This window comes from Sminthopsis crassicaudata, chromosome 1, assembly GCF_048593235.1.
Source record: "Sminthopsis crassicaudata isolate SCR6 chromosome 1, ASM4859323v1, whole genome shotgun sequence".
NCBI classification, from domain to species: domain Eukaryota; kingdom Metazoa; phylum Chordata; class Mammalia; order Dasyuromorphia; family Dasyuridae; genus Sminthopsis; species Sminthopsis crassicaudata.
Window position 1 is genome coordinate 191638104 of NC_133617.1, and position 24404 is coordinate 191662507.

Here is a 24404-nt window from a genome sequence, read left to right on the forward strand (position 1 = left end):
TGTACATTACTCAACTGATCAGAATCTATTTGTTTTCAATTCTTTGTTATTACAAAAAGTGCTACTGTAAATATTTCATTGTGCTTGGGAACTTTCTTCTTAGAGTCAACATATACCGCCTTGGTATATGAGTCTAGAAACAGAATCTCTAAATCAAAGACTATAGATATTTTGGCCATTTTATTTATATAATTCCAAATTATTTTCAAAGAACTGTTATGACTTCAGAGCTCTACTATCAGTCCACTAATGTGCCCAATAGTGAGATGGTAAATGGTTAACAACTTGCTCTCTGAAATCACATGACACCTTTCAAAATGTTTAATATGGATTATTAATAGTTTTAATGTCACATTCTAAGTCTAGACAGCTAAAAAATCAAAAATCAAGCCCTGATTTATAGCACTTGCTGATTTCTAAGGTACAAATGCTCACAATGAAAAATTCACTATGAGGTAATAATGAATACCTGAGTGAATCAGTTCAACTTTTCACAATTCTTTACACTGGGATCCCTTGCTCTCCTCGTCCTCTACCCAATCATACTTTGCCAAGTCTTAGTTTTGGATAAGTCCTCCCACCCACTACAAATGTTCCTATTCACATGAAGCTAAAGAAGTCATAAAACCTTGGGGGAAAGGGATGAATAGATCTGGCTTCATCATATCCCTGATATGTCTATCTTCCTATAACCCCTCCAACATTACTATTTCCATCTTTTGTCATTGTCAATTTGCATAATGTGATATGAAACCTCAAGGCTGTTTCAATTTGGATTTCCCTTAATGGATTTAAAGCATTCTTTCATTTGAATGATAATAGTTGACAATTGTTTTCTTGGAAAACTATTCATATCTTTTGATCTCTTATCTATTGGGGAATAGTCTTTGTTCACACTTGTGTGTAGGTATTCATGTAACTGTTAATTGTTATGTTTTACATACTAAGCCATTATCAGAAAAATTTGCTACAAAATTTTTTTCTCCTCATTTTTCCTCATATAAATAAGAGAGTACTTCCCTTATCCTAGATGAATTAATTTTATTTATGCAGTTTTTCAGTTCATGAAAGCAGTTACCAATTTTATGTTATGTAATTTCCTCTAACCCTTGAGAATGTATCTAAGAATGTATCTCCTACTAGCTATAGTTATGAGAGGTATATGATCTTCTCAACTTATTTTTATAGTATGATATTTAATATTAAGATTATGTATTATATTTAGAATATTCTGGAATATGGTATAAGGTATTAGTATAAGCCTAGTTTTTGACATAGTTTTCCAGTTTTCCCAGAATTTTTAAAACTAAAAAATAGAGTCCTTTTCTAACTAACTTCTGTTTATCAAATAGTGGGTTATTGAATTCTACTGTTTCTGATTCTACTTTGTCTAATCTATTCCATTGATCCATCTCTCTTTTTAAACCAATACCAGATGGTTTTGATGACTGCTGCTTTATAATATAGTTTGAGGTCTGAAAGTGCTATCCTGGCATTATTCTTATAAGACTATGAAACACTTTTATATTCATCCTCTATTAACCTGTCCTTGTTTCCATCTTCTTTATGTATCTTTTAAAAATCTAATTTGTTAGTGACCTCTGTGTGCACTCACATTAATTTTTTCCTCTTCATGAGAAATTTTTCTTATTGATGTCTTCAGAAATTTAATTTAAGAGCTTTTTTTTTCCCTTTCCAGAATGACTTCTTTTCTGAAACTTAAATTCGTGAATCCAATTTGAACTTTACTTGGGAGACAATAGGAAGTCATTGAAAGAGATGTGACAATTGTATATCAAGATTATTATGGCAATGGGTATATGGGAATGATATAGATAAGTAGGAGGAAGAGAATGGAAGTGGAAGGATCTATTAGAAGTTGATTATAATGGTCTAGACAAGTGATAATGAGACAGATGTACCAAGATTATGGTAATGGAAATTTAAAAAAAAAAAGATATTCTAATATGGAAAATTCTATCTATTAAACCCCAAGACGTTTTCCTTCCTTCCTCAATGAGGTCAGTTTCTGATTCTCAGACTTTCTCCCCATATATGAAGACTTCAATAAACATATTGATACGAACTCAAACATCCTAACTGCCAACTTCAGTCTACTCAGTTCCCAAATCTACTTCATTCTATCTCAGCTACACAGACACACGTTCATGAATTCATAACTTTTATTTGATCTAAACTTTTATTCCATCTTCACCTGTGCCTTACCACCTTAACCCTGATCTTTATCCTCTCAGTGACCTCCAGTTCATTTTTTCCAAGTTATCACTCCTAAACTAGTTACACTATCCTCATTTTTGTATCTTAAAGCCTTGGTAAATCAGTTAAACTCTTCATAGTTCTTTACACTGGAAAACCTTGTCTCCTTATCCTATAATCAGTCATGCTTTTCTAAGACGTAGCTTTGGATTACTCCCACCACCTGGCACCTTACTTCCTTTTCTCATGGAGTTAGAGGAAGTCATAAGAAGATGGTGAAAGGGGCCGCTATGAATTGATGCTAAGTAATCTTTACTGGGTCTCTGCTGCCACAAAACAATCCTTTTATACCTAACTGATAGATCTGACTTCCTATTCATCACAAAAGCTTCTAGAAAACCTTTTCATCCCTCCCATGTACCATTTCCCCTACTCTTCCATCTATAATCTCTTTTTATACCAAAAAACTGAGGTGATCCCCACCACCACACTCATGTCTTGCCTATCTTTTAAAAGTCCTCACTTGATTTCAACAATAAGATGATTCAGGCTAATTCCAATGGTCTTGTGATGAAGAGAGTCATCTGCATTCAGAGAGAGGACTGTGGAAACTGAGTGTGGATCCCAACATAGTGTTTTCACTTTTTTGTTGTTGTTTTCTTGCATTTTGTTTTCTTTCTAATTTTTTTTTCCTTTTTGTTCTGATTTTTCTTGTGCAGCATGTTAATTGTAGAAATATATATATATATATACATATATGAATGAATTGCACATGCTTAAAATATATTGGATTACTTGCTGTGGGGAAGTGGGAAAAGGGAGGGAAAAATTTGGAACATTAGGTTTTGCAAGGGTGAATTTGAAAACTATCTGCATATGTTTTGAAAATAAAAAGTTTTAATAATTAAGAAATAAAAAAAGTCCTCACTTGATTCTATCATCCATGCTAGCTTTTGTTCTACATTTATCCTCTGTTTCTCAGTTAAACTCCTTGAAAAAGCCATTCACTATTGGTATTTAATCTTCTTTTTGTCTCACTCTCTTCTTTTATATCTGTCTTCTCACCTCATCATTTAACAGACACAACTCTTCAAAGTCACCAATGATCTCAATTGCCAAATCTCGTATCTTTTCTCAATTCTTGCCTTTTTTTTGACCTCTTTGTAGCCTTTGACATCTTGAACATTCCCTTCTTTCCCAGAATTTTTGACATTCTTCTCTTCTGATTATCCTCTTTCCTGAGTCTTTTTCTCCTTCTCAATCTCTTTTGATGGTTCTTCATCCAGGCCTTAACCTTTCACTGTGGGTGTCCTTCGAAACTCTATTCTGGGCCTTCTTCTCTTCTCCTATGTATTGTCATCTCATTAATTCCTCCGGGTTCAATTATCATCTTTATGCAGATGATTCCCACATAAATTACATCCCTAACCCCTTTCCTGATCTCCAATGTGTCATCATTAACAACCTCCTAGACATCTAGAAGTAGATGTCCTACAGGCAGGCATCTTAAACTTAACATGTTCAAAAGTAAACTCCTTAATTTTCCTCCCAAACTATCCGTTCTCAGCTTTCTTATACTATCATTCTCTCAATCTTCCTGCCTTGAAATCTTGGTGTTATCTTTTGTCTTCTTTCTCTCATTCAGTCCACATAGATAGATAGATAGATAGATATCCTCCAGTATAAGCTCTCATTAACTAATAGAGGGAAAATTTCAATAACCTTCTGATTGGTCTCCCTGCCTCAAATCTTTTTTCATCCCACTCTATCCTCTATTTAGTCCCCAAAGTGATTTTTCTAAAGCCAGGTTTCCAGCTTCCAGGTATTCTCTGTCTCTTTCTGTCTCTGTCTGTCTGTCTGTTGATCTGTCTGTCTATCTCTCTGTTTCTCTGTCTCTGTCTCTCTCTCTGTCTCTGTCTCTCTCTCTGTCTCTGTCTGTCTGTCTGTCTGTCTGTCTCTTTCTCTCTGTCTGTCTGTCTGTCTCTCTCTCTGTCTCTCTCTCTCTCTCTCTCTCTCTCACACACACACACACACACACACACACACTGTGCCAGTACTCTTCTTCCCAACACTAAATAAACTCTAGTAGATCCTCATTACCACTAGAATAAAATAAAAATCTCCTCTTTGATATGTCACAACCTGACCCTTTCCTATTTTATCTTTCTAAGCTTCATTCACTGTACTTCTTTTCATATACTCTATAATCTAATAACACTGGCCTTCTTACTGTGCCTGGCACAGTGTGCCACTCTTCTCTAAAACTATCTTCCCATCCAATGTATTTTCACTGGCTGCCTTCCTTGCCTTAAATACTTCTTCTTCTTTTTCTTTTATCCCTAGATTCCTTATCTTCTGAAAGAGGACTTAATTCTTTTCCTCTGAAATTATCTCCCATTTTCATTATATATATACATATATATATTATACATGCATAATTGTTTGCATGTTCTATCCTTCATTAGAATATGAGTTCTCTGATGCCATGTACTGTTTTTGCCTTTCTTTTTATCCCTAGCACTTAACACAGTGCCTGACACTTAGAAGAGCCTTAACAAAAATAATTAGTTGATCAATTCATTGAAAGTATATAAGAACAATTGTAGAGAGAGAATGAACAAGACTTGATATCTGATTAGATGTAATAGATGGTGAATAGAAGGAGGAATCAAAGATCACCCCAGAATTAAAAACACACATACATTTTACTATTTAATCATTTTTTCAGTCAGGTCTGACTTTTCATTACCCCATTTGATATTTTCTTGGCAAAGATACTGGAGTGGTTTGCCATTTCCTTCTCCAGTTCATTTTACAGATGAGGAAACTGAGGCAAATAGAGTTAAGTAGTTTGCCTAGAGTCTAAAAAGTGTCTCAGGTAAGAAATGAGCTCATAAAGAGCAATCTTCCTGACTCCAAGTCTGGCACTCTATTCACTGAGCCCCTTAAATGCTCTTGAATCTCTAATTCAAACCTTTCTAACAATATGCATTGCCCCTATTGGTGGCTACCCAACCACCCTTATTGAACCATAGGGGTAAAAGTCCAACTGTTAGGCTTTGCAGTGCTATTCTTACCAGGAAAAGTATTTAACCTTTGCTCCTGAAGAATGTGCTATATCCTCTTGATGTTTATCATTACCTTCTAATATATCACAATATCAATATTGTATAAATAAATTACCTGGGCCCCATATCAGCATCTTTGCTGTTCATATTGACATAGTGATAGTGTTGTTACATGAGGATTTCACTATCTATTGCAAAGACAAATGGATAACTGAATGTGTAGTTCCACATGCTTTCTCTGTTTGTATAACTTATGAATGTAATTAAACTTCTGTTGAGTTTAAAGACACTGATGCTGTTTAAAAATAGAACAATTACTTTCAAAGTTTCAAAGAATAGAATATGAAATCATAATTTGAAATGATCTAGACTTTCATGAAGCAATAAATAAAAAGATATGCTGTAGTTTTCATAGTGTAGGCCTTTAAATTCCATGATTGGATCTCTGACTCAAATACTCTGATTTTATACAAATTGTTTATCTTACATATCAGCCCTTTGGGGGACACTTTATATTCAGATTACTCATTGCTGGTACTTGAAACTAATTGGCCTTTTATGTGATACCTTAACACATATTAAGTAAATGATATTCTGTTTTATCTGGCTCTTTTTAGGATTCTGCATGTGTTCTCCCTCTTGGGTTTCCAGTTGTTAATCTGGATAGAAAGAACATTGTACTTGGAGTCAGGAAAGAAAGCCCTGGATTCAAATCTAAATAAGCAAGTTTAAGTTTTTAAGATTCTATGAGACTCAAATTTCTCATCTGAAAAATGGGGATATCAGTTGGTATTTACCTAGGAAAGAATTTTGCAAAACTTCAGTGTGCTAGAAACTTCAGCTCTTATTATCTTAAGGAGCTAGTTGGAGGAGACTATGAAGTCTGAAGGACACATGGGAATTGGTAATGGTGTATGTTTCTCTCTCTGTTAGCTCAGCAATGTTTCCTAGGTCGCATTAATAAGCCCTGAAAGGCATTCTCATCTGAGGAGCAGCTTTGGCTTCCAGTAATAATGAATGTACAGTTTCCACCCAGTTCTTAAAGAACAATGTGTCTGTATCATTAAATCAGCCCTCATGCATAGAACTAGTGTTCTGTTCTTTCCTTAAGCGTCTTCTTTTGCCCTGTGTTTTGCAAGCCACATTGTAAGCAACTTGTAAGCCCATTCAAGTTCTCTTGGTAGTAGGTGGGTATAAAGCTTTAAAAAAACAAAAAACAAAAAACCCAAGCAAATTAGTAAATAAATACCGTGGTTATTCAGGTCTCCCAAGCAGTAATTTATTCAGACTTCTGAAGAAGAGGGTGGAGGTCTGGAGTTAGAGCAGATGCTTTCCCAAACTGCCAAGATTTCAGAGCAGAGGATGAAGATGGGGAGTTTTCTCTGTGCCTAGTGGGCATTTGTGCTACTTGCTGCACCCTTTGCAGCCCACACATGACTGTGAACTGAGATGCCTTTCCAAACCTCTAATATAGGTGTGTCTCAGTCACGGAATGTGGTGAAAAATCCCTCCAGGAAGAAACTTAGTCCTTTGTATAATATATAAAATAAAGCTTTGCCCACACTTAGAACCAAAAATAGTATTGATTCTCAGGGTTTTAAGGAATCTGAGAACTCATCAAGTCCTATTGGATACCTGAATCTTCTCTACTCTAGAAAGTCACTGAACTTTTAGTTAGGAGAATTCTAGAAACAATATAATTCAACTCTCTGTGGCCAATTATTCTTTCCCACGGGTGATACCTATTTGTTAAACATGTGGCTTTGAGAAACATCATCTTACTGACTTCTGGACTTCAATATTTCTCTTCAAAAAGGAACCATGTAATCTTCAAAACCCCCTCCATTTCAAATACTCTATGATTCAGTGGTCTCTAGTCTTCAGATTTTAAATAAGATATAAACAGAGTAGACCCCTGATATTCTGAACAAGGGCACTTCCCAAGGAGCTGAACATATACTCTGGTACCTTAGATGTCCATCTTCTGACCTATATGAAAGATTATGCTGTGAAATTCACATACAACTCACAACATGAAAGTCCTTGCATAATTCCAAAATTAGAGGTTGTGTAGCAGATAATTGGAATATAAGCAAAGAAGAGCCATCTCTCAGAATGCATTCCAGGTGATAGGACACCTCTGTCCAAGAAGAATTGCCTGCTGGCTCTTAATAATTTTTTTTTCTGATATATGGGTCTCATGGGAGTGATATATGATGCCATTCTGGTCTTATGAGAATAGAATTCTAGCTATGTCAGTCAGCAAGGATTCTTCAAAAGGAACATTTTTGACAAGCATGAGGGGACTAAGGTGCAGTTCCTTGGGGAGGTATGGGAGAGAGCTGAAGGTATCACTTTTGAATTCCATTTCCACAGTTGGAAGTGGATACCATCAAGTCTAATGATTTCACTGCTAAGGGAATTTCCAAGTCCCAAAAACTAAGGCTTTAACCAAACTTCTCTGTGTTTAAGGATAAGCCACTTTCAGTGGCAGAAATCCTTTTCACAGGAACACGAACTGAGTCTGATGGTAATGTTTTCCCAGACTCTCAAAGGCCTGGTTAATTGCTTTCAGACTGGGCAACCTTGGGCTCAGTTTGCAGACTCTCACAAGTGCAAAGGAGATGATTTAACCATGCAGGATACCATTTGGATGACAAGTAAATGCATAATTAAATCAGAGTAATTTCCACTTCATTCCAGGGAAAGCTGAAAGGGAAATTTTCTATAAATTTGATTTAGGATAAAAGACCCCCATAGACCCTTTGAAATACATTAGTGAGTGAGAATTTTGGATCATTTTCTCATGAAGAAGAAAGGTTCATACAATCTTTAAAAGATTGTCTGGGTATTTCAAATATTCATTATTCTTCCTGTAGTATATGTGTATCACATGTACACACACACACACACACATATATATACAAATGTATCAAATATGTATATATAATATGTTTGTGTGTGTGTTGTCATGTTCAATCTGTAAAGGAAATTCTTTTTAAAATCTATCAAGACTATATTTAAATCATGTATTCAATTTAGTCAGATCCTTGGGAAAAGCATTATTGATTTAAAAAGAAAATAAATACATTTGTTTGGATTCAGGATGCTAAATAACTAGTTCAATAAAGATGATATCTATTTTGTTGAGGTCACCATTATCCTCCTAGTTACCCAAGTTCACAATCTTGAAGATATCTCCAATCCTTCATACTTCTTTATACCCTACATCTAATCAATTGCCAACTCAGCTGATTCAACCTTCACAAAGTCTCTCTTTCCTTCTTCTGGCTTATATAGTCACCACCTAAAATAAGGCCCTTACCTGGTTTCCTATTTTTTTTTTTTGTTTTGTTTTGTAATTCTCTCCACACTTCACATAGCTGCGAAATTGATATTCTCTCAAATCACAATTCTAGCCATATCACTCCATAGCTCAAAAGCATCTTGCCTCCCTAGAATGTCTTCAATAAGATACAAACTCTTTTGTTTGACTTTTAAAGTCCTTCATAATCTGGCTTAAACTATATTTTTTAGTTCATTTCACATTACACCCCTTCATGCTCTCTACATTCTAAGCAAACTACTTGTGGTTTCCTATATATTGCTTTCCATCTTCCACTTCCTTTAAGAAAAAAAAAAAGGAAAAAAAGAAATTTACATCTTTTACAAATTTGCACAGCCTAGTTCTATACATGGAATTTTACCTTTAATTTTACCTCCTGGAATCTCTAGTTCTCAACCAAACTCAGATGAAGTATTACTTTCTATTCAAGGTCTCTCCCCAACCCTGAATCATTAGTGGTGCCTCCAAATTACATTTTATTTATTTTGTATTTACTTATATTAGGAGGGGTTTTCCTCCAATAGAATATAAGCTTCTTAGGCCAAGAATTTTTATCTCTTTATCTCAATATCAATGGTTAAAAACCCTCTTGAATCAAAATTACAACTTATGCTTGCAATTGTGAAAACCCATTTACTCTTTCAGCCTTGTAGGTGAACATTAACTTATGTGTTTTCACATTCTTCATTCTCCTTTCTTCAATATTTACCATAAAAAGGACAGAAAAAAGGGCACAGTAACACGTAAAAAGAAAATAATTACAACTTAAGGAATAGAGTCAGTCTCCCTTCTCTGTGGGTACATGCACTACTCACAGACAAGTTGAATTTGAGATTCAAATATAACTAGTATTGAAATTTCTTCTAAACCAACATTATGCTTTAGGACTTTCTGGCACTTTAATAACTTGAAATTAATCTATCTGCTCTCAGAAAACAATCTTTATAGAATGTTTACTGTAAGATTAAAGAAAAAAAAAAAACTCTTCCTCCTCCCACCTTCCCTATCTCCAAAAGTGAAAAGAGATAGAGTTTGGGCCCTGAAAGAGGGAAGACCTGAATTTCAATTCTACTAGATGACAACAGACAAGTCATTTAAACACCTTCCTGCCTCAGTTTCCCCAATTGTGATTAATAACACCTATCTTCCAGGGTTGTTGTGAGAATCAAATGAGATAATAGTTGTGAAGCACTTAGCATAGAACTTTGGCATCCAGTAGGCACTTAAAATGCTTGTTCCCTTCCTACCATAAGACTTTTTTCCAAATTCACTCAACATGAATGCTTAACACCATCTATGAATATAGTTAGGCAAAATGTTGAATATATAAATGAAGTACTAGATAACAATTGTCCATTGTAATATTCTGCTATTGACATATAAATTGGTCCTAAAAATTATATTTTGTTCTTTGATTCAATTTAGGTCAACAAACATTTATTGAGCATATATTATAAAATAGTCACTATACAAGGATCAGGGGATAACAAAAGTAAGAATAAAATCACAGTCTGTGACTTACTGGGGAGGAGAGAAGGGGTCTAAAACATATAAATATAATTTTATATTGTTTATTATGCTTGTTAAGTAACTCTTTAAAATGTATTTACTATTTCATCCTTTTTACCATTATGAATTCTTTAAGGTCTAAATGTGATAAATTTTTATGAAGGAACTGGTATGCTGAAAAATAATATTCCCATTCACTCATCATAGACCTATTGAATCTAGTTCACAGAATCTATCTATTAAAGGAATATCGTATGGTAAACATTATTCTTAGTGCTAGAGATAGACAAAAATGAAATAGTTTCTACTTTCAAGGACTGGAAGATAGAACTTATGCACAAATAAGTAAAAACAAAGTGCATAAAATATAATGCACCAAAATTTAAAGAAAGAAAAACTACTAATAGCTGTGAGCTGAGGGTGGGGAATAAGAAAAGACCTTATGCAAGTGGTAACAACTAAGCTGTATTTTAAAGAAAGTGGAAATTCTAGGACCAGAAAGTGAGGAGGAAATATATTCTAGGAATGGGAGATTCCCAGTTCTTTGGCACAGCACTGAAAGATAAAATGCCACAAATGGGCATCAGCTAACTGATTTGGCTAGAACAGAAAATTCATAAAGGCGAGTAATATGAAATTAGTCTGAGAAAATGTATGAGTCACAAAGTACAAGATTTTAAATGTTAGACTATGCATTTTGTATTTTAGCCTACAGGCAGTAGGGAGCCACTGAAGATTTTTAGTAGAGTATTAACATGATCAGGTTTGTACAATTGTTTCTCTCTCTCTCTCTCTCTCTCTCTCTCTCTCTCTCTCTCTCTCTCTCTCTCTCTCTCTCTCTCTTTTAACTTTTTAAAAAATCAATTACACATAAGCTTTTTAAAACATTCTTTTTAAATTCTTTGAGTTTCATTGTGTGATCAACTATTATAGACTTAGTTCTTCTCAGCAATATAGTGATCCAAGACAATCCAGGGATTTTGAATGGAAAATGCCATCCACATCCAGAGAAAAAATTATGAAGACTGAATGTAAATCGAAATATACTATTTTCACTTTTGTTTTGTTTTGTTTTTTCTTTCTTGTGTTTTTTTCCTTTTGTTCTGATTTCTCCCCCATATAACTCGTATGTTAAAAATGATTATGAATGTATGTAACCTATATCAGATTGCTTGCTGTCTTGAGGAGGAAGGAGGGAAAGGAGGAAGAAAGAAAAAAAATTGGAACTCAAATGTTGAAAAATATGTAATTGAAAAATATAAAACTATTAGAATAAATACAAATAAAAATTTGAGTTCCAAATTCTTTTACTATCTCTCTCCTCTCCCCACTTCTTGAGAAGGCGAATTCTTTGTTATAGATCATACATATGAATCATGTATACATGCAACCATGTTGCAAAAGAAAACAGATGTATACATACACACAAGAAAAAAATAAAGTTTAAAAAGTATGCTGCAATCTGCATACCAGTTTCATTTTTTTCCCCCTTGAGCCTGGGGTTAAATGACTTGCCCAGGGTCACACAGCTAGGAAGTGTTAAGTGTCTGAGACCAGATTTGAACTCGGGTCCTCCTGAATTCAAGGCTGGTGCTCTATCCACTGCACCACCTAGCTGCCCCCCAGTTTCATTCTTAATAACAATGGAGTGGGATGGTGTTGGCAAAAGGTTAAGAATAATGTCATTAGAGCCATTACTGCAAATAAAATATATAGATCCTATTTTCAGAGGAAATTTATCAATAGAGTCCTGTTTAAATATGAAGTACAGTGGACATCACTGTACCATTGGTTTGAATATAGTCTACCCCTAAATTCAATATCATCCCCAAAATTTTTGAAAGAACAAAAACATGTCTTTCCATCTCTTCTATGAAGTTTTCCCTGTTCACCATAGTTATCACTCTTCTTTTCTATTTCAAATGCTCTTGTATTTATAAATCTTTGAATATTAAATGCTAATATTAGGAGAACCTAGCACAATGCCTGGAGTATAATAGTTAATAAATGCTTTTGGAATTGAATTGGGTCTAGTTATGTTACAAAAAATAAATAAATAAACCCTACAAATGCAACTAAATTGAGGTTCTTAAATCCAAGCTTGCTTGGTTAGGACAGGGGGTATGTGTAGCCTATGTTCAGTACAGTTGATAATAGGTTAATTCACAACTATTGCTCTCATCCACTTAATGTCATAAAAACAGTTTTCCAATCCAAGTAGCTCTAGTCTAGGGACTTCAGACTAGACAGAAAGCACAGTCTTCTTTCTAAAAGAGCAATAAATATCTTCATATGAAAAATATCCGGCATATTTTGGCAAATTCCAACTGAGTGAAAAACAAAACATTGAAAAAAGGAGATTGAAAAAGAAAAGGTGGGGAGGGCAATCCAGCTAAGCTCAAGATTCCTTGTAAAATACATTTTGAATTTCTTGCTGAGATTTACCACCACTCCCTGATCTGTGTAGTGGTCCTCTCAATTACAATCTCTCCCAGCCCTGACGCCCAGGGATTATTTATGAAGTGTCTTTTTGATGTTTAAGACTGAGGTGACATTGCCCCTGTGACATCGAGGGTGGGAGCTCTTTTCATTTAGATAGGGTTGATGAGTGAGAGGATCCAGCTGAGCTTGTTGTGACAGAGCAAAAAAAAAAAGTCATGGGCAATTTTCGAGTTTTTTTTTTTTCCTTAATAAATTCAATTCCCTTCTCCCCACTCCCTTCTGTTTGTTTATTTACTGAAGATGACCATATCCTTGCCCAGCCAGAAGGCAACAGACTGAGATGTGGAACTTCCTAACTTCACCAATTCCAAACTTATGAACAGTAGGTCTCCAAAATCAGGTGTTTCCCAAGGGTTTGTGGGTGGGGTGGTTTGTAGCAGAGTATAAATGACAGAAATAACCTGAGGGGTTCTTTCAGTTGTTCTGAAAAAAAACTGACACATGTCATTCAGAAAGAACATTAAGAATCTAGTTCTGCCACTAGTTTACTCCAGAACTGAGTAACCTACATCACCACTCTGTCTCAGTTTCTTCATTTGTCATGTGAAAAGGATTTACTAAATGAGCCCAAAAGTCTCTTTTTATTCTCAAATTCTGTGAAAGTTGACTTTGAGGATCTCTAGATTGACTCATTATTTCGGTTCAGTCTTTTTTTTTTTTTTTTTTTCAGTCATGTCCGACTCTTCATGATCCCATTGGGGAAGGAAATGGCAAAGTACTCCAGTATCTTGTATTGTTATTGCTATATTCTGTGATGTCCGATTCTTGGTGATTCCATTTGGGAGTTTTCTTGGCAAAAATACTACACTGGTTTGCCATCTTTTCCTCTAGCTCATTTTACAAATAAGAAAACTGAGGCAGACAGTATTAAGTGATTTGTTCAAGGTCTCACAAGTAGTAAATGTCTGAGACCAGATTTAAATTCAGGAAAAGGAGTCTTCTGGCCCCTCTATTCTGTCCATGTACCATCTAGCTGACCCTAACCTGGATTGACTCAGGTTATTATAATTAGCTAATTGAATTGTGACCAAGTATGCTAGAAATATTGAGGGACTGTAATTCCCTAGGGAGGAATACTTCAAAAGGATCTCAAGGATTGCATTAACCCCAAGTCCCCCTCATTCTATTTCCCACCCCATGGGGAGTCAGACTCTGGAGAAGAAAGTCCCAAATGTTTAACTTTGTATTCAAGTGGTGACTCTGGCTTCATGGAGTTAGAAGTAACATGAAATATAAAAGACAGGTCTCCTTATTGGGCTGCTCCTTTTTTATGTGACTAGTGGAAGCTTCAGCCTCAAAAGCAGTCACTAGCCCCCCTGAATTCTCTAAGCCTGACACATAAACATGAAACTCCTCCCCATCCTCCCCACAAGTCCAAATAAAACACTTTTTATTTCCTTTATTTCTCTAAATCAGTTTTTGTTGAAATATCCTATTTAAAAAGGATTTTTTCAACCAAATTCCCTATGTGAAATTATATTTTGTAGTATTTACAGGAGGACTTCTATAAACACTAGAATTCAATTTAGGAGTGGGAGAGGGGAGGAAAGCATAAAATCAAATTTATGAATGTAATGATTTACTTTTTTAAGGTGTAATTTTTGCTCCTTCTTTTGACCCCACAAGATAGATTTGTTTTATTTCTGTTTTTTTTTTTTCCCAGAGGTAAAACAAGGATTTTATACATATCATTCTATTAGGCATCCTTATGGAATTTTTCACCTTCCAAGTGCTTTACAAACATTAGCTAATCAATGAATCCTTTCATCACCCCCTGTGAAGGAGGTAATATCATCCCCATTTACTTGATGGGGAAGCTGAGGCAGGAGGTTAAGTGCCTTGCTCCAGGCCACAGAGCAAGTCAGTTTTAAAGTCAGGAAGTCATTATCACCATTAAACTGACAATTTATTCAGTTACTGCTTAATGCTCTCAATTAAGTTTCTTTTAATAAAGAACATTTACTGAGGAAAAGGATGGAGGCTAAAAGCAGTTAAGGCTATTCACAATTCTAGCTTTCAATTGAAACTGAAAACAGGTCAGTGCACCCAACATCTCTTTCCTCCTATTCCTCTACTGGGGGGGGGGAAAAGCAACGAAAAACTTTTAGGTTATTCCTAGACAACAAGTAGTATTGCTGCAATTACTGTGAGCTCAAAGAGTATTGTGGGTAATGACATGTAAAGAAGTATGGAAATTATTTTGTTTTTAAAATATTTTCCTTCTTTTTGGAGGCCAAGAAATCCTTCCCTTTATCTGCTGCCATAATAATTAACTTCAGAAAAAAATGTGGAGTAGCCCATTCATAGACATGGATTGGATCCTGATGTTGATCATGCTATCATGATAATACTTTTAAAGAGGGAGTTCATTTGACCTTCCCAACATTCTGATGAAGCCTAGGAACCCCTCCTCAGAAGATTGCAAAGGAAACCAATTATATTGAAATATAATGATCAAAATAAATATTAAAGTGCCAACTTCATCACCCTTCCTGAAATCTATCCATGGACTCCTGGAGGGAGACTTTGTAATTTAGGTTAAAAAGTCTTGCTTTAGGGAAACACTTATATTTCAAAAAGATATTTATAAAAATCTTCATGTAGACTCCTATTTATGAACAAGATGTGTTATGTTCCAATAGTTTGTGAGTCAGTTTGAAACTTAGAATGGATTTCCCCATAGAAACAAGGCTAAGAACTGGAGGTTAGTTTCCCATGCCAACCCATAAAATCCTGTTAAATCCTTGGTGTATTAAGTGAAATTACAGTATGGGATTATCTGAAGTATGAGAACAGAGGTCTGTGGAATACAGGAAAAGAAAGAAGGAGGAAAAGGAGGTAGAGAAGATCGAAAAATAAGAATAGTATTTCCTTTCTTTTTCCTGGGCACAGGATAGACCCAGGGAAATATTTTTAAATAGGTCAAATTTGTCTTTTGTATTCTCCTATCTCTTGGTATCCTTTTTTCCAGTCTTTCAGTTGCCCCAAATCACCCTTTTCTTTCTGTATCTATTGAGATTTTGCCCTGATTCTGAAAAATATTCTTTACCTTTCAAAATTGTTCATCTCTATTCTCTCACTTAAACTGATTATATTCTGGTTTTAGGGATAAAATATTCAAATTTAACTAATTCTTATTCAGTATGAATAATCTATAGCTCCCCACCAAACCAAAAATATTTGGATTTTTAAGACAAAATGGCAAAATTTCAAGTTGTAAAAAAATAAAATAAAAAATAAATAAATAAATAAATAAACAAAAACTGAGAAATTTAGAGAATGTGATCAAAGAAGAGCCAGTATAAAACTTCTAAATGAACCTGGGAAATCTGTCCCTCTTAGAAGCAGCTTCTATAAGTTTTTCTTCCTTTTTTATTGATTTTTTTCTTTCCCTTAGTTCTGAATCCATAGAAACTATCCATAATTATTTTTATATAAATTTTCTTCTGGAAACTAAAAAGGAGAAAATATTGTAGAGATGAATAAGGGTGGATATTTGGATATATAGATTTGGGGTAATGCAAAATGGAGATAATGTAAATTATAGAAATAGGGATGTAGAATAAACCTGTGATTTTATTGATAAAAGAAACTCTAACAATGAGGAAATTCTACCCAGCCATAGAGGTCTGCACTTTATCTGTCATTTATAATCTTAGAACTGTCCAGAGAAGCTTGATAATTTGCTCAGAGGCGATAGCCTGGGCTTAAATCCAAGTGTTTTTAGTTCCAAAATCAGCTTTCTATCTATTACACTGGAGCTGCTATACATGTAAATTATAGATTCATAAAATTATGGAAATTAAAAATTAAAAGAGGATTATAGATTATCTTCTCCAATCCCTATCTATGGCATTAATCCCTCTTTGACAAATCAGCACTTCAGCCTCTGCTTGAATGCCTCCAGTAACCAGGAAATTACTGCTTATAGAGTTCATTCCACTTAATAATTTAACAATAAATAAACATTAATTTTACTGGTTGGGATTTTTCGTCTTTATTTTGAACTGAAATATAGAAGTTCCACTAACTGATGCTGCTCCTTCCTCCTGGGACCAAGGAAAACAAGTCTGATTCCTCTTTTCACAGGGCAACCCTTTCAATTTTTGAAAACAGGAACAGTAATTTCCTTATTCTCTTGGTTCTCTTTACAAGCTAGATGGCTCCAATTTATTCAATTATGAACTCATGTGGTATAGTTACAAGATTCTTTACCATCTTTGTGGCCTTTCAGCATCTAGAATTTAACACAATAGCACAGATATGGCCTGATCTGGGCAGAATACTACAAAATTTAAACTTTCATTCTGGATACTACTCTGCCATTATACTTATCAAGATTCTATCAGCTTTGGGACAAGCATTTTACATTGCTGACTCATATTAAGTTTGTAGTCTATTTAGATCTCAGGTCTTTTCCACATGAATTTTTGTCTAGTCATAGCTCATCTATCCTGTACTTAAGTAGTTAACATCTTTTTTTTTCCTTTTTTTTTTTTTAACCCATGTTGGATTTTATCTTTATCCCTCTTAAATTTCACCTCATTAAATTTGATCCATTGTTCTGACTTGTTGAAATCATTTTATAACATCCCACTTTTTGTGGACCAGCATGGAGCTCTCCCTTTTCAATATATATGTCATCCCACAGTTTGGTAAGCATAAAAATTATTGCTAAAATTGTTGACTAGAACAGGGCCAAGAACATAGCCTTGCAACAATATGCCAGGGAATTCTATGTTAACATGTATCACGAATATCTGGACATAGTTAACTCATTCTGAATTAATGTAACAACTATCATGCAGGTGCCCTCTCTTCTACCTTTCTGTTCAAGATATTTGGAGAGACTTTCAAGTGTTTTATTGAAATCTAGGTATATCATCAACTGATGCTGAGTGAAATGAATAGAACCAGAAGATCGCTGTACACTTCAATGCTGTATGAAGATGTATTCTGATGGAAGTGGATATCTTCAACATAAAGAAGATCCAACTCACTTCCAGTTGATCAATGATGGACAGAAACAACTACACTCAGAGAAGGAACACTGGGAAGTGCATGTAAATTGTTAGCACTACTGTCTATCTACCCAGGTTACTTATACCTTCAGAATCTAATACTTAATGTGCAACAAGAAAATGGTATTTACACACATATATTGTATCTAGGTTTTATTGTAACATATGTAAAATGTATGGGATTGCCTGTCATTGGGGGAGGGAATGGAGGGAGGGGGGGATAATTTGGAAAAATGAATACAAAGGATAATATTATAAAAAAATTACTCATGCATATATACTGTGAAAAAAATTCCAAATAAAAAAAAGAAAGAAAGAAATCTAGGTATATCCTATGTATGTGCTAAAATGGTAGATCTTAGAATTTTGCTCATGTATCAGTTTAGTAATCCTGTCAGAAAGAAAGAAAGAAAGAAAGAAAGAAAGAAAGAAAGAAAGAAAGAAAGAAAGAAAGAAAGAAAAAAAGAAAGAAAAGAAAGAAAAAAAGAAAGAAAAAAAGAAAGAAAAGAAAGAAAGAAAGAAAGGCTAGTATGATATGACTTGTTCTTAGTTAACTTATACTGGCTTTTAGTGATCACCACTTTCCTTCCTAAGTTCTCTCAGACCATCTATTTAATGATATATTCTAGAATTATATAGGAATCAATACCAATTTTATTTACAATCATACTGTTATTTTCATAATTCCTTTTTTCTTTTTGAAATACCAAGAACTTTCCAATTTCCCAGTTTTCTTATTCTTTACATTGTAATATTAATATTAGCTTTGTTCTGGGACAGGGAACTACAATGGCTAGCCTCCTGGATATCATGATCTCCAAAAATTCATCATTCTGTAAGATGAAATCTACTCTGAAACACCCTTAATTACCCCTACCCCTGGGGCCTCTCCTTCCCTTTGGTTGGTGAAGGGTGAACAACATTGGGGAAACTCCTTCCAGACCCTCCACCAATTAAGGAGAACATCCAGAGCAATAATTTTCCACTCAGCTATTCTTCTGGACTACATAAACTTCAGAATTTCATCATCCTGAAATATGAAATCAACTATGTAACTCATACTCCCTCAGATCATTTCCTATTCCAGTTTGTAGGTCTTCATCATGCTCTCCCACCTCCTTTTAGTTTCTTTTTTATGTATTTTCTCTCCCTTTGTCCCCTGCAATTAGACTGTGAGGGCAGGTACTGTCATGTCTTTCTTTGTTATTCCCCCAAGGCTTAGCACACCGTATGGTGCATAATAAACACTTAATAAATGTTTATTGATTATTGGGTATTACTGGGTCTATGAAACAGAAGAATCATGAAATTTTAAGCATGCACTCAGAATTCTGTATGATTGTTCTTAAATATACCCTTCCTATAGTATCAGGATAGACTGACCTTTGATTTAGACATTTATAACAACAAACAAACATTATTAGATTCCTGAACATGGAAGAAATTAGATTTAGTATATCTTCAATCTATGACAGGAAGGAACTTCAAGATTCTGTCCCAGAAAGATCAACCAGAGATGATCTACTGTCATTTATTCTTTAAAAGATTTTGTAGGATTTATGAAAACCATTTAAGGCCTATTCTGGGCTCTGCACTATTTGGTATTTTTTATCATGCTGATGATTTGAAGAAGGCACCAAGCTGAGTAGGATAGTTATCATTTTGGATAACAGCAGCATCGTAATCCAAAGATACCTCAGTACACTAGAAAAATGATCCAAATACAATTTGGATTTAAAAGACTGATTGCACAAATATAAAATAGAGGAGACAATCTGAAAGGGAAAAAAAAAACACAGTAGTTTCAATGGGCTTTATAGGATGTGAATCAAAGGTGTGACCATGGTTAAAAAACCAGAAACTAACATTGTCTTGCGTTGCACTCAGAGAAACTTAGTGTTCAGAATAGGAACAGATGATGGTCTCCAAGACAATTATCTATGTACATATGGCATGTTATTATCAGTTTCAAATTTATCATGGACGCATGAAACTATAGTTCAAATTGGAGATTCTATCTGAAATTCATTTCTCCACTATTCTGACCTACTTCTTGGATTTTATACTTCCAGAACCACTTCAGTACAAATTTCCATTGTTCAAACTTAAGGAAATCAGAGGTACACCCATTCTTCTCCATCTTCCTTTCCATACTCCAGAGCCAGGACTATCTGCTGTTTCATTTTGCACAGCACCAACCAAAAATGACCATGGTTATCAGTTCCCTATTTATTCTTATGTTCACAGAACCAGCAAATATGTCAATGACCATTATCTTCTGTCCTGATAATACCATACCTGGACCATTGTGTTCAGTCTGGTACACCATACTTTGGGAATAATATTAACATTCTAAGAATGGTAACCAGAATAATTAGGGGATTAAGGAACTCTATACATAGAGGATTGGTTGAAAGAAGTGGGAATATTAAATCATGAGAAGATTTAGGGGAATATGAGGACATGATACCTACTTTCAAACTATCATGAAAACCAGATGTTATATGGAAGAAAGAACAGACTTGTTATACTTGATAACACAAAATAAAACTAAAAGCAAAGAGTGCAAGTTTCAAAGAGGCAAATTTCAGAGTAATGTTAGGGAAAACTTCCTAATAAAGATAATTCTTTACCAGTGCAATGGGCTAACTTGATAGCAGTTTTCAAGCAATATCTAGGTAGGGAAGGTGACAGAGTGGAGAGTGCCAGACCCGAAGTCAGAAAATTAGTTTAATCCTGTTTGCCTCAGTTTCTCCATCAACAAAAATGACAAGCCACTCTGATATCTTTCCCAAGATCCTTATGGGATCACAAAAAGTCACTTGGGACTGAAAAATGACTAAATAACAAATAATAGGCTACCACTTGTCAGGGATGCTTAAAGTGTGTGATTTGGGCTTGATGGCTTCTCTGTTAGTTTTGTTCTCTGAAGCTCTAAAGCTTTATGATTTTTTATGATTTTTAATGATTCTCATTCAGCCCTTTCATGTTATTAGATGAAGAAGTCTATATTCAGAGGAGGAAAGAACTACCTTGGTGTAAAGGTGAAGAGCAGATTCCTTCTGCCTTTGGGGTGTGGGGGTGATGAAGGCCTATTTTCTGCTTTTGGTTAATGCATATGAACCAATGCTGGTGTTAACGGCATGCCTTAGTAGCAGCCCCTAAAGAGAGAAACCCTTAAACTCTTTTTCAGAAGTGGAATTTGGGTGCTGTGAGGGTCCTATGGATACTGTCCTGATGAGCTGCTCCAAGCCTTGCAATGAAATACAGCATTCCTATTAAAACCCTCCATTTGGTACCTGAACATGTGGACTTAAAGGTCCTGTCTTAAAAGTCCTGGACAAGCCACTTATACACTCTGTCCCTCAGTTTCCTTATTTGAAAGTTGTGAAAAATCTATATAATCCACATCACAAGGTATGTGAAAGTACTCTGAAAACTAAGTACAAATTTAATGTGATGCATTATTATTTTTTTAATCTTCCATGAAGTTCTTTGAAACTTTTTCATGATTTCCTTGGGGGCAGCTGGAGGAGGGGGAGAGAAAGTACCATATCTGCCTATAGTCTGAGAGATGTTCTTTTAGCCTATGCTAAAAATTAGGAGCAAACAGCTTTTTGAATGCTCTTTTCTTTTATTCTAATGGTTTAGGGTGTTTGGGGTTTTTTTGTTGGTTTTTTGTTTTGTTTTGTTTTGTTTTTTGAATGTGTGTCTGCTGCTGCCTACTCCACTCCCCAGTGGGCTGGCTGCATCCCTGCAGATGTGGCAGCCACTCCCAGTTTTAAGTCACAGCCTCCAAATGCCCCAGATCCCCTATCCTGGTGGCCAGGATTACTGAATTAGCCAGCTTGGCCTAGACAACTTTCTCTGGATTTCTCTGTGCTGCTGAGAAATATCAAAAGGCAATTCTTCAAGCCTTCCTGGGCAGCATCTCTCACTTGGCCTTAAATGTTATCAGCATTTGTTGAAGTCTGTGCTGGTTCACATACTTCGTTTTTTTAATCATCAGTTCTTCTGAACAGAAAATAAAATGTTGCTGCTCAAGTTACCAGAGCCTTTTTGCTATGGGCAGCAGGACAGGACTGAGATCAGTCTTCCCTATCCTTGCCTTTTTAGAGATGGGACCCTTAAGGCAAGGAGAGATGCCCTTTCCTCCCCCATCAAATAGACAACTGAGCCAGGTATTAGAAATTAAGGGAAAGGATTTTCAAAGCATTCCAGGAATTTCCTGTGTTGTAGAGCTTCCCTGAGCCCCAGGAATACACAAGAAGCTAGCTCTATACTAGCCTGGGTGCCAATGAAATGGTGTGCCCTGTGGGAAGGCATATAATAAGTGTGCCTAGAATTTGGTGAGGTCAGCTAGAAGCTTTGTTAAGTGTATTAGAAATATACCAGTTCATTCTTTTTTATTCTTATTTTTTATATAGAACTGGGGAGATACGGGAGGGGAAAAGGACACATTAAGAAACTTTGGTGATGTAAAAAACAAGATATCAATGAAATTTCTTTTTAATAAGTAAAGAAAAGAGAGAAATACTCACAGTCCCCTCGATTCCAAAAAGGGCTGGCAGATGATCACAGCATTCCATGATCTGGAGGATAAGAGATTTTTTTTCCCTAATAACTTTCTGACTTTTAGAGGGAGTTCTTTGCCTTCTGTCTGCTGTGAGGCTTCCGTGTGCACTAGGGATTAAAAAAAAAAAGGCGGGGAAAAAGACTAGCATCATGAGACAGAGAAAATAAAGAAATGAAAAAATAAGGTGGTCTAGGAAAGAGAGAAAATAAGGAGAAAGAGAAATGAGACAGAGCATTATTGACACTATTTTGGCTAGAGAAGTGACTGGAAATTGTCTGATTGAACTAAATGGAAGTGGCAGTGGAGGAGCAATCCCAACCACAACGTAGCCAGTGGGGTAATCCAATAGACTAAGCAGCCAACTGGTGGATTCTGTTCTACTTGAGAGACTGTGTCTGGGTTTCTAGATCTTTTGGTTGGTTAAATCTGGAAATGCCCATGTGATTAGAAGGGCCCAGTGTTGTCTCCATGAGCAAAAACACTAGTCTGAATAACAAAAACTCAGGAGTAGGTTAGGGGGTCACAGAATGCACTGCTGGTCACTTTATGAAGATGGAGGTGGGAAGGAAAGAATGTCAAGTGGGAAAGGTGGCTAGGTTTCTGGGGTGGGATTGAAGGTGAAGGGAGGAGATGGGGAATGGAGCTATTTCTGACAAGCTTGGGCTTAGAAAGTGTGTGTGCCTAACAATTATTCATGTTGTTCTATTACTATGATTAATGTGCATTTGCATGGACGTTCAGATTGGACACAGTGCTCTTCAGGCATTTTTATTAGCTATGTGTTTAAGCTCGTTGAAAGGAGGCACAGGGGGGATGGAGCCATGCACAGGCTAGGACAGCTTCTCACCCGAGAGCCGCTCATTAAGCTACCTGTGCCTAAACAACAGGCTTCAGTGCCAGATTGTGATGCAGGCAGTGAAGCTGTTGTTGCTTAGGTCTTGGCAGTGTGCCCTGAGCGAGTCTGAGCTCATTGAAACTAGGATTGGGTTCCTGTACAGGGTGGCTGGGTCAAATTCAAGCCCACCAAAAGCTGTAAGTTAGATCATCCCTTCTCTCTTTCTAATCTTTCCTGTCTTCCCCTTTGGCCATAAGAAGCTGCTGGGATGCAGCTGGAATTATATATGAGATATGAGCATCCATATGTAGGATTTGTGGATGGTGCCATCTCTGCCTAAATCTTACAAGGCAGGGCTATAATGTATACAAAGCTGAGCTTCCAGGAAGCAGTGAAATGTTAAATCACCCTCTTCTCACCTCCCTACCCCCTACCTTTTACACCTGGCAGGTTTGCCATCATTTCTTATGGCTGATTCTGCAAGGTCAGCTCTATAGGGGCTGATTATTTTTTTTTCCTATGCAATTTGGTAGATGGTAGCACCTTTGGGCATAGTTGTATGGACCATCTGGCTAGGCTTTCTTTCCCAGGTGTGAATAACCAAGGGAGAGGGGGAATTTAGCACACAATCTAGTCCCTTATGTTTTTTTTTTTTTAAATGAAAGTAATCCCAGCTACTAAGTATAAACGAAAATATATCCAGAGTAAGAAGTAAAGAAATACAACTACTTTAGTAAAATATGGCAGCTTTCTTGAGTTAAACTCCAAATGTTATCCCTCACCAGCTCATCATCTGCTGGTCCTCTCCCAGAAAATGGCAAATATCCTTTAGTTTATCCTTTCTTATGCATCTTGAGTTTTTTAGATCACATATAACACTACTACTACTAGGGCAGCTAGGTGGCACAGTGGCTAGAATACTGCTCCTGGAGTCAGGAAGACACTTTTTAGCTGTGTGATTTTGGGCAAGGCACATAACCCTGTTTGCCTCAGTTTCCTCATCTGTAAAATAAGTTGGAGAATGACATGGCAAATCACTCCAATATCTTTGCCAAGAAAACCCTAAATAGAGGAGTCAGACACACTGAACAACAACAACATACAATTCCAAAGCTATATTTTGGTGTTTGAATGCAAGCTTACAACAAAAAATACTTGCAGAGAAGGTTCAACTCTAATTTTTTTCTGCTTTAAACTTTTCACCAAAAAGAAGTTAATGTACCACTTTTACACTCTTAATTAGTTCTGGAGAACTCTATGTTTCCATTCCTTTTCTGCCCAAGAGAGCACTGGCTTTCTGTGAATTTGAGGGGAGGCTTTAGGACTCTTC

General features: G+C 35.7%; 1 long non-coding RNA gene across 1 annotated transcript in view; it reads left to right on the plus strand.

The window, feature by feature from the left end:
• The first annotated feature begins 23204 nt into the window (after nt 1-23204).
• The window catches only part of LOC141546022 (uncharacterized), a 145539-nt gene continuing 144339 nt past the window's right edge, over nt 23205-24404 (plus strand). The window contains exon 1 of the long non-coding RNA XR_012483212.1: nt 23205-23271. This is a non-coding gene — a long non-coding RNA (uncharacterized LOC141546022). The remainder of the gene's footprint in view (nt 23272-24404) is intronic.